The 10,233-nt window shown below is 40.8% G+C and overlaps 1 pseudogene; it reads right to left on the bottom strand.

The window, feature by feature from the left end:
- Positions 1-884: 884 nt before the first annotated feature.
- Positions 885-2,575, bottom strand: LOC114906836 (annotated as a pseudogene).
- Positions 2,576-10,233: the final 7,658 nt, after the last annotated feature.

The raw sequence follows: 10,233 nt of genomic DNA, 5'->3' as shown, positions 1-10,233 counted from the left end.
GTGGCCACATTTAATTCCAGGGAAATGTTAGAACCTCTTGGATTACAACTATAAATACATTTTTTTTTTAAAAAAGGAACACAGAAATAACTATCAACGGTGTCTGAGAATAGAGCCTAAGTCAATGTACGTTGCGTGTATTACAGGCAAGGCAGAGGCATTTTTTTTAAAGCTTTTGCACAGACTTCAAATAATCTTAAAAGAAATATGCAGGCCTTTACAAGATTTGACTTGCTGAAATCACAACACCTTCCATTCATGAAAAGTCATAAGACTTCAGCTTTTAAAGAAAATAATAAAATAAAAAGAACAGTTCCAGCCTTAGACCAAAAAGACCTGGAGGAGTATGGTAATTAGATTAAACAAGCATGGTCAAGCTTGGCACCTGAATGCACTTAAAAGCAAACACTCAAAGGGGGTGGGGAGGAGAACAACCTATTTGGTAACAAAGGTGTATTATATATACTGTGATATAAAAAAGGTATGATGAAAATGTACCTTTTGCTAAAGCTTATACAAGTTCCTTGGTCCATAAAAACTGTTAGATTTTCATCTTCTAGTCTGATTACCTTTTACTCCAGCCACATCTCTATTTCTTGCCCAGTTAAACAAAACCAAACACAAACCAACCAAACAAAAATAACAGCTGAAAAAAATCAATTTCCAAAAAGTTGTACATTTTGATGTTTTTTTGTTTGTTTGTTTTACTGTGGCTTCTGCACTTCAAATCAGCACTTGCAGGTAATGGGCTTTTTGAATAGTATCCCTGGCTGTGAAAAGTTTTCCCAAGAAACCACAGAAGATTCTTCATTTTTTCTTTCTTTTTTTTTTGTCAACATTTGGCCGCACTCAAGTCAGTGTACGTCCTAGCAAAAAGACAGTAGTTAGGACACAACTGTTGCTGTACATGATGTGACATTGGTCGAATTTGTGCTGACATTTGTGTAATTCCCCTTGCTGTTTGTGTTTGACTCATTAGGGGGCACTTGGCTGGAGTTGGCTTGAAGGATTGCTCCCGCCGCACTGCAATGTGGCTATGGCACCAGTTCTGGGGTGTAGGCCCTGGTTCTGGGGTGTTGGTGGAATAAATGATTTCATCATTATGGACCAAAGTCACTGGAACCTGGACTGGCTGCCGGACCCCTCTCCAACCTTCTCGGAATGCAGAAATGTCTGGGACAACACAGAGCATACTCTCTCCACGTCTGTACATAGTTTCAGCTTCTACATCCCCAAACCACACTCGTAAATTTGGAGTGAAATTCTGTCCTGTAAGTTCAAGCATTGCTACGTCCCCACTGCCATTCAGCTGAAGACTGTCTACAACAGGCATGGGTATGACTGGGGCAAGGACAGGGCCCATCGCCTGGTAAAATGTATACTCTGCCTTATCCGTACTATTGATTGTCCAGGAAGCGCCATCATTTATCATCTCTTTATTTGGTTCTTTTGGGCATGGAGTGGCCTGAAACTGAATTATTCTTTCTTGAGAAAGGCACAAGTACATTCTTTCTGTATCCTTAAGGTAAAAGGCACATTTATGGAGCTGTGACACAGGATCATGTGCATCCAGTAATGCGGTCTGCTTATCAACTTTCCTAATTATCAATCTTGGGAGTGCCATGCCAGTAACTGAACACACAAGTTTGACTGTTTGTCCATAATGGATGTATCCATCGCGGTCTGTGAATTCTTCTCCTTCTGACTCATCATCATCTAAGAGATGAATGTAAAATGCTGCCCACTGCTGAGAACTGGCATGGAAATTACCTCCTACATGCAAGGATCTGGTACTAACTGTCTGGGATGGAAGTCGATTAAACAGAGCCACCTTTGTTACCGAGGCGATGCATAAGTCAGCATTTTCCAATGACTGCTTCTTTTTGGAAGGTTTGGAGATGACTTTTATCCGCTTGCTGAGGAACATACCAAAGCCATCACTATTGCCACAGAACATCTTTACAGACAGCATGAAGTGCTTCCTCTTGTCTGAATCAGATATATACAATGTTTTGGCCGTGCAATAGTTCTTTCCTTCCAAGTTCAGCTGTTGCATTTCTTGGTCACTATTTCCTATTCCAATAAATGCACATGGTTGAGACTCTTGTTCAGAACAACCATCGCGTTCCATTTGTTCTTTTTTTTTCCTTCCATCCACTGCTCATAAGATACACATAAGGAGGAGGGCAAAACAACCTTTTTTCATTTCCATATGACTTCTATGCAGCTTTTGCATGAAGAATAAGTACTGTTTGATCCCCTCGCTCTTTTTTTTTTTTTTTTTTTTTTTTTTGCGGTACGCGGGCCTCTCACTGTTGTGGCCTCTCCTGTTGCGAAGCACAGGCTCCGAACGTGCAGGCTCAGCGGCCATGGCTCACGGGCCCAGCTGCTCCGCGGCATGTGGGATCCTCCCGGACTGGGGCACAAACCCGTGTCCCCTGCATCGGCAGGTGGACTCCCAACCACTGCGCCACCAGGGAAGCCTCCCTCGCTCTTTTAAATAATTTCACATAGCTTCCCTAGTAAGTCATTTAGATGGAGGCGGCTCACCAAATTTTCTTTTAATCCACGCCATGGTACTTCAAGAATATGTTAAGGTAGGGCTTCCCTGGTGGCGCAGTGGTTGAGAGCCCTCCTGCCGATGCAGGAGACACGGGTTCATGCCCCGGTCCGGGAAGATCCCACATGCCACGGAGCAGCTGGGCCCATGAGCCATGGCCACTGGGCCTGTGCGTCCGGAGCCTGTGCTCCGCAACGGGAGAGGCCACAGCAGTGAGAGGCCCGTGTACCGCAAAAACAAACAAAAAAACAAAAAAACATGTTAAGGTAAGCCACAGGCTGGAACACTTAGATGCCCCTCAAAACACCTCAGCCAGTGTATCTGTATCATTCTCCTTTCCTTTTGAGATAATAATGGTTCCGAAGAACTATAATGCTTCCATTTGAATGATAGTTTCATAATTCCAACGACTCATTAACATAACAAAAGACACGTTTATCACTCAGGAAATTCCATGGGTTTTAGGAGCTGTGAGCCAGGAACCTGTCACAACAGGCACCATCTTCCACAAACTCTCGCCAAAACTCCAACCCTCCTGTACTATTTACTATTGAAAAAAAAGTCCACGTGTAAGTGGACCCATGCAGCCCAAACCCAAGTTCAAGGGTCAACTGTATGAAGAAATATAGGGGAAAAAATGTGTATTGGGACTTCCCTCGTGGCGCAGTGGTTAAGACTCCTTGCTTCCACTGCAGGGGGCACAGGTTCGACCCCTGGTTGGGGAACTAAGATCCTGCATGCTGTGCAGCATGGCCAAAAACCAAAAAAAAAAAAAACGTGTATAAACACAATCACACACTCATCCCCTGCTGGTTCTGGGTATGAGAGAGCCCGGGAGCAGTGACTCTACAGTAACGAGTACACCTAGTACCCATATTTTGGCCTCTAATCACCATTCTCCACTACATGGAAGAAGGCCTCCTTGTTAAAAGGCGGGGCTAAGTTGGAGAAGGTCATTTCGAGGATGTGACCACTGGTTGACCCATGAGCTGGACTTGGGCAATTGGAGGCTCCTTGCCCCCTCCCCTGTCTTTGGAATATGCAGTCCACTTGCCCGCTCCCCACTAGAAGCTGCCTCCAGGACACAGCCTTGAGACAGTAAGATGTTGTTAAGACCATCTGGATTGAATACATGACTGAACCCAGTTAAGGCCTCTATATAAACTTTTAAGATTCTGGCAGGCGGGTGCAGAGATCTATTTGTCTTGCAGTCACCAAAGACAAGCCTTGTATGTGAGTTCCCTTATTAAACCTGCCACCTCCCAACCTGAAGTGATCTGCCTCTTTCTCCAGTCTCTCCCTACCCTCTGTGTCTGGAGCTTCTGTTTCAGATTTCACCTAGGAGACTCGCAAGAGTGCAAATCAACAGGCTGGGGAAGTACAAGGTGAGCCTCACATGTCTTGTGCCAGAAAGTAAGGGGGTGATTAAAGAATGATGGGTACAAATTAAAAGGACACAGAAGCCAGCCTAAAGGGTTCCCATGGCCAAATCTGGGTTAATTTAAGGATCAAAATAAGTGACAGTAACTGATCATAACACATTGAATAGATTAGAAATCCAAGAGTCTAGATTATATTAATAAATCAGTTAATGAGAGTTTAATGAAAAGCAGGTATTTTCATGAACTCAAAGTACCACTCCACACACTACTTCCTGATTATAATGGAAAAAACTAGTAACTTTACAGTGAAAGGTCTAGCAGATATCATATGGGTCCAGTAATCGAAATTAACATCACCACAAATGGGATAAATAAAATTGTATGCCAAAAGAGCACATCATCACTTCTGTGATATTCTGGCCAAAGATGCATAAGCTGAATCTAATCACAAGGAAATATCAGACAAGTCCAAATTAAGGGATGTTCTACACAAGAACAAAAATAACATGTGATCTTCTAAAGTGTCAAGCTCATGGAAGTCTGAGAAACTATTCCATACTGAAGGAGCCTAACGTGCTGTAATGACTAAACGCATTGTGTGATCCTAGATTGGATAATTTTGCTATAAAGGACATTGTTGGGGCAATTGATGAAATGTGAATGGAATATGTGGATTAGATAGTAGTAATGTACAAATATTAATCTCCTGATGTTGGTTGTTATAAAATGATTGTGTAGAAAAAATCCATATTTGTAATAATATACACTGAAGTATCCAGTGGTGATGGGGCATCATGATAGTCTCAGAGTTCAGGGAAGGAAAATCCCTTGTTACTGTACTTGTAAGTTTTATGTAAGTTTGAAAATAATTGTTTCAAAAATTTAAGGGGGGGATTGTAGAGTTACCTTCCTGTGTAATTATGAAATTAGCTGCTACTAAGACTTTTGTACTGGTTAGGATAGACTTGATACTTCAGATAACCCCTGAAATCTCAGTGTCTTAGTGCAAAAAAGATTTCTCACTCAAGCGATGTCCAGCTGAAGTCAGGCAGTCCTTCATCTTGTGGCTACATATATGGAACAGGTGGCACCCATAATTCATGGCTAGGGATCACTGTGGAAGAGGAAGGAGAGAATCACCTGGAATATTTTTATGGGCAATGCCAGGAAGTGGTGCACATAATTTTTGTCCTCACTCCATTGGCCAGAATTCAATCATTTGGCTCCAATCCATATTGGAGGATGTGAACATAGTCTTCTCATGTGCCCATAAAGAGAAAACAGTGTGTTGACCATATAGGAGTGTTTCTGTGATACTCTTAAAACATCACTTCAATAAACTTTCTCTCATGTGGTGGAGACTAATGAATTTAAGGGCCTGCGCATTGATTAAAGTTCTCACCACATTTTATTTATTTTATGAATACACTCTCTGATAACTTGTATGACCTGACATTAGAAAAAGAACATTAGGTTATTTTTCTAATACGGTCTGTTTAATAAATCTGAAGACTCACCCCAATTACAATTTTCTTCCTGTGTAGAAGGTATGGTAGCAGTTTGAGCATTGACGATAACTGTGGCTACAACCATCACGTTTATGGATTTTATTCTGCATAGATGTTTAATGATTGGGGAGACCGGAGGTATCTCTGGAATCCTTGCCATGCATGATACCAATAGAGTCCATCAACAGTGTAGGAAAACTGATGTCTTCCAAGAGTGAAGTGCTAACTGTAGCCCTTCCTGTAGCACGACCTTCATGGATTGGACATAAATAAGTGTGCATGCTGTTTACTAATACTTGAGGTGCAAATGAGGCCCCTACAACACTGTGCTATATTGTCTGTTGGTCACATGGGCATCATCACTTCTTTTTACGACTGAATCTGTTAAGGGTTCCCGTATTAAAAGAGAAGACAGGAACAGCATAGCTCAGAATCCCCTTCCCCAGGTGTTTCTTGGTGACAGTTGGCCATTGAAAAGGCACTCACATGAGACTTAGGAAGCATAGGAAGAAAAGGCATTATTCTCCAAAGGCAATTGCAGGAGGAATCGTGGACAGGCATGAGCTTCCAAGCATGCAAGTGAGCTTCTTAAGAATCATCCAGGGAATTTCCTGGTGATTCAGTGGTTAGGAGTCTGTGCTTTCACTGTTGAGGGCCCGGGGTCAATCCCTGGTCGGGGAGCTAATATCCCACAAGCCTCGCGGTGCGGCCAAAAAAAAAAAAAAAAGAAAAAAAAAACATCCATATTGATGCTGCTGTGAGTGTAACTGCTGTGTATGCTGAGCCACAGCTGTCATGCCAGCCAGGTGCAAAGGCAGCTTAGCTACTGAGGCTATTCTAGATGACAGCTTAGTTCCTTTTTCAGGCTCATTTGCTTTTGCTTTTCTGTTGAATGATTCCAATCATAAATAAAGCTTTTAATACTTAAAAAAATATATCACCCATATTGGTACTATAGACTGAGATAGCTTATGGGGCTTTCCGCATCTTCACCAGCTTCAGAGAAATCCCCTGAGTATCACTCATGTTGCTGCTGTAGACTGAGATTCTTGAGATTGGCAGCAGCTTCTAAGAAAGCTCTTGAGAACCCAGTTTGGCGCTGCAGGCTGGTGTTGGCTTCCCTGGTCAACGTTCCCTTAGCTCTTCCAAACGTGTGCGTGCCTCTTATTGCCTGTATTAAAAGCATTCATGCCTGCAGAAACTAACACAACGTTGTAAGTCCACTATACTCCAATAAGAATTATTACTCCATGGGAATTCCCTGGTGGTCCAGTGGTTAGGGTTCCGTGCTTCCACTGCAGGGGGCACGAGTTTGATCCCTGGTTGGGGAACTAAGATCTAGCATGCCATGTAGCAGGGCAAAAAAAAATTATTACTCCCCGCCCCCCTCCCCACAAAAAAAGCATTCATGCCTAGAATATACAGAGTGGCATCTGGTTCTCTATTGAACCCTGACAGGTCAAGTACTGACCATATGTATAGAATTTCTGTCCTCCTGTGCAGACACTGATGAGTAAGAAAGTCTGAACTATTATTCAAAATAATAAACTCTTCACATGTATATGGTTTTCTTTTCCTCATGCACCTCTGATGAATGAGTTTCACATGAAGTCCTTAATATCTTTTTCCTATATATGGAAGCTTCTCTCCCATGTGGGTTCTGAGATGGACACGAAGATGTGAACTCCAAATAAGCCCTTACTCCACTCATCCCATTCATGGCTGTTTTCATTCTTACCACATCCATTATATTTACAGGATTCATCCCCTGAGAGAACACTCAGATGAGTGTGAAAACTCAGCTATATGCAAAATCCTTTCCATACACATAGCACTTGTAGGGTTTCTCCTCCTTATGGACTCCAGTGAATATGAAGGTATTTGCTCTCTCTGAAGCTCTTTCCACTGCTATTCACAGTAAGTCCTCCCTCCTGAGTGAAAACTAAGTGGACTTGAGGAATATCGCTTGAACCGAACTTGAAGAAACACTTTCCAGTCTTGCCGCATTTTAGGATTTCTCTCCAATGTTCACCCTCTAGTGGACACGATGGGAGTTCCTGTCAAATCCCTCTCCACATTCCTCACTTGTTTAGAATTTCTTTCCTATACTGTTGAAACACAAGTAAGTGACCTAAAGCCAAATCTCTTACCATGCACACTATACGTGTAAAACTATTATTCCCATGTGAACTCAATGGTGGCTGTAAGAGATGACTCCCTTCTAAAGCCCTTACCATATTTATACTGTTTTCTCCCTGAGAGAACAAATTGATGTCTGGGAATATATGAGCTGATCAAAATCATACCAACTATGTTCTCTGATCATAATGGAATCAAACTAGAAATTAAACTAAGAAGCAAAACAGAAAACTCTCCAAACATTTGGAAATGGAATGAAAATAAAAATACAACATATTAAAATCTAGGGGTGCTGAAAGGGAAATTCATGCCACTAAATGTTTACCTTAGTAAAGAGGAAAGGTCTCAAAACAATAGTCAAAATCCCACTCAGATAACTAGGAAAAGAGAAAAATAAATCAAAAGTAAGCACAAGAAAGGAAATAATAAAGAGCAGAAATAAGTACAATTAAAAACATAAAAATAAAGGAAAATCTATGAAACAGAAAGCCGATTCTTTGAAAAGATCCATAAAATTGATAAGCTTCTAGCAAGACAAAGACATTACCAATATCAAGGATAAAATTGGGGATATAATTACAGATGTTGCAGCCAATAAAAACTTAATAAAGGACTTCTATGAACAACTCTATCCAGGTAAATTCAACAACTTAAGAGAAATAGACCAATCCTTTGAAAACCAAACTACCCAAATTCACCCAATATGAAATAATCTCAATAGTCCTATAACTATTGAAGAAATGTAATCCATAATTTTAAAACTTCCAAAAAAAGAAATCTCTAAGTCCAGATAGTTTCACTGGAGAATTCTACTAAACATTTGAAGAAGCATCAGCACCAATTATACACAATCTCTTCCAGAAAATAGAAGCCAATATTATCCTGATACCAAAATTAGAGACAGTACAAAAGAAAGGAAGAAAGAAAGAATGAAAGGAAGAAAGAAAGAAAGAAGTTTATTTAGTCTGTAGCTAAGTGAAAACTTGAAGCAATCATAGAAATGTGACTGTTAATTATGTTAGGTGTGATAATAGCTTTCTGATCTTGTAAAAAATAGTCTATATTTAAGAGATGCCTATAGGTGTAAGAGATGCCATCAGGGATTTGCTTTAAATTATTTCAGCATGTAAGATAAAAAGGAAAAAGGGATAGATTAAGCAAATGTGGCAAAATCTTGATCATTGTTAAATTTGGGTGATGAATATATGGGGTCCATTTTATTTTCTCTTTTTGACTATTCTGGACGTTTTTCATAATTAAGAATTAAAATCTTGAAGTTTTAAAGCCTGAATTTTACCAATACTGCCACTTGTATGAACTAGGGCAATGGTTTAACCCTTCCTCATGTTACAATGGGAATAATATCACTTACCTCACTGAGGCTTCAACATAGTAGGAATGGTGATCTTGAAGTATCCCTCAACGGATGTTAAGCTCTCTTTGTAAGAGTCATATCCCTTCTGAGAATGGACAAGATGTTTAACCAAGAAAGGAAATACTACTTTCTGGAATTTACTGAACTATCCCCCTTCTGGAAAAGGAGAAGGCAAATATGACAGAGAGCCCATAATACTAGGTCAGTGGGGATGAATGGAAAGCTGAATTCCCACTCCCCACCTCCCCACCTCACTCCCACCACCCACAGAGGTGAGGCAGTCCTAGGCAGTGCTCTAATGCCCCCTACTAGGCTGAACGGGGACAGCTGAACTTTCAGCAGCAAGGAGGTAGAGGCAGTTGGCCCTCTGCCACCCCCCCACCAGCGCCCCCACTCCCACACACACAGTGTCAAAAGGGCCCAGAAGGAAGGTGAACTTCCATTCCCATTTGGACCTGTGTACTACACCTAAACAGGTGATTTCCTGACAAAAAAGATCAAATGGGATCCAAAGTCTTGCAACACTGTACCCCAAATATCCAGGATACAATAAAAAAAAAAATCACCCATCATACCAAGAACCAGAACAATCAGAATTTGAATGAGAAAAAAACAATCAACAGACATCAATACCAAGACAATTTAGATGTTGGGATTATCTGAAAAGGATTTTGAAGTAATTACATAATCCTTCTTTTTGTCTCAGCTAGTTTGAGTTGGTTTTCTATTTCTTACAACTGAGAACATCCTAACGGTTATAAACATCCATGAGCTCCGGTAGCCCACCCCAGTGTATGGTGTTGGCCCTGGATTTCTGATGGTAACATGAAACTTGAGATACCATAGAACTTAAGCAACCAGTGTCCTGGAAGGTAAGGTCCAGAAGAAAAAAAAAATGTGAACAACTAGGTCCTACAGTATAGCACAGGGAACTCTACTCAATATTCTCTAATAACCTATAAAGGAAAAGAATCTGAAAAAGAATATATATATATACATATAATATATATATTAATTACTTTGTTGTGCAGTTGAAACTAACACAACATTGCAAATTATCTATACTCAAAAAAAAAAAACAACAAAGCAAAACAGCTGTGGGAAACTGTCCACTACCTCCAGTAAATATACACCTGAGTAAACGGTTCAAACAAGCAAACTTGAAAAATACAGAAGCATCTGAGAAGCATGGGGTGCTGTCCAAAACGCTCTGTGCCTTAACAGCTTAGTTCAACATCCAAAATGCATATTATAATATGTTCTCCCTTC

This window comes from Monodon monoceros, unplaced genomic scaffold (genome assembly GCF_005190385.1).
Source record: "Monodon monoceros isolate NGI ecotype Baffin Bay Population unplaced genomic scaffold, NGI_Narwhal_1 Super_Scaffold_10, whole genome shotgun sequence".
NCBI lineage: Eukaryota > Metazoa > Chordata > Mammalia > Artiodactyla > Monodontidae > Monodon > Monodon monoceros.
The sequence above is the reverse complement of the archived record's forward strand: the minus strand, read 5'-3'. Positions and strand labels throughout refer to the sequence as shown.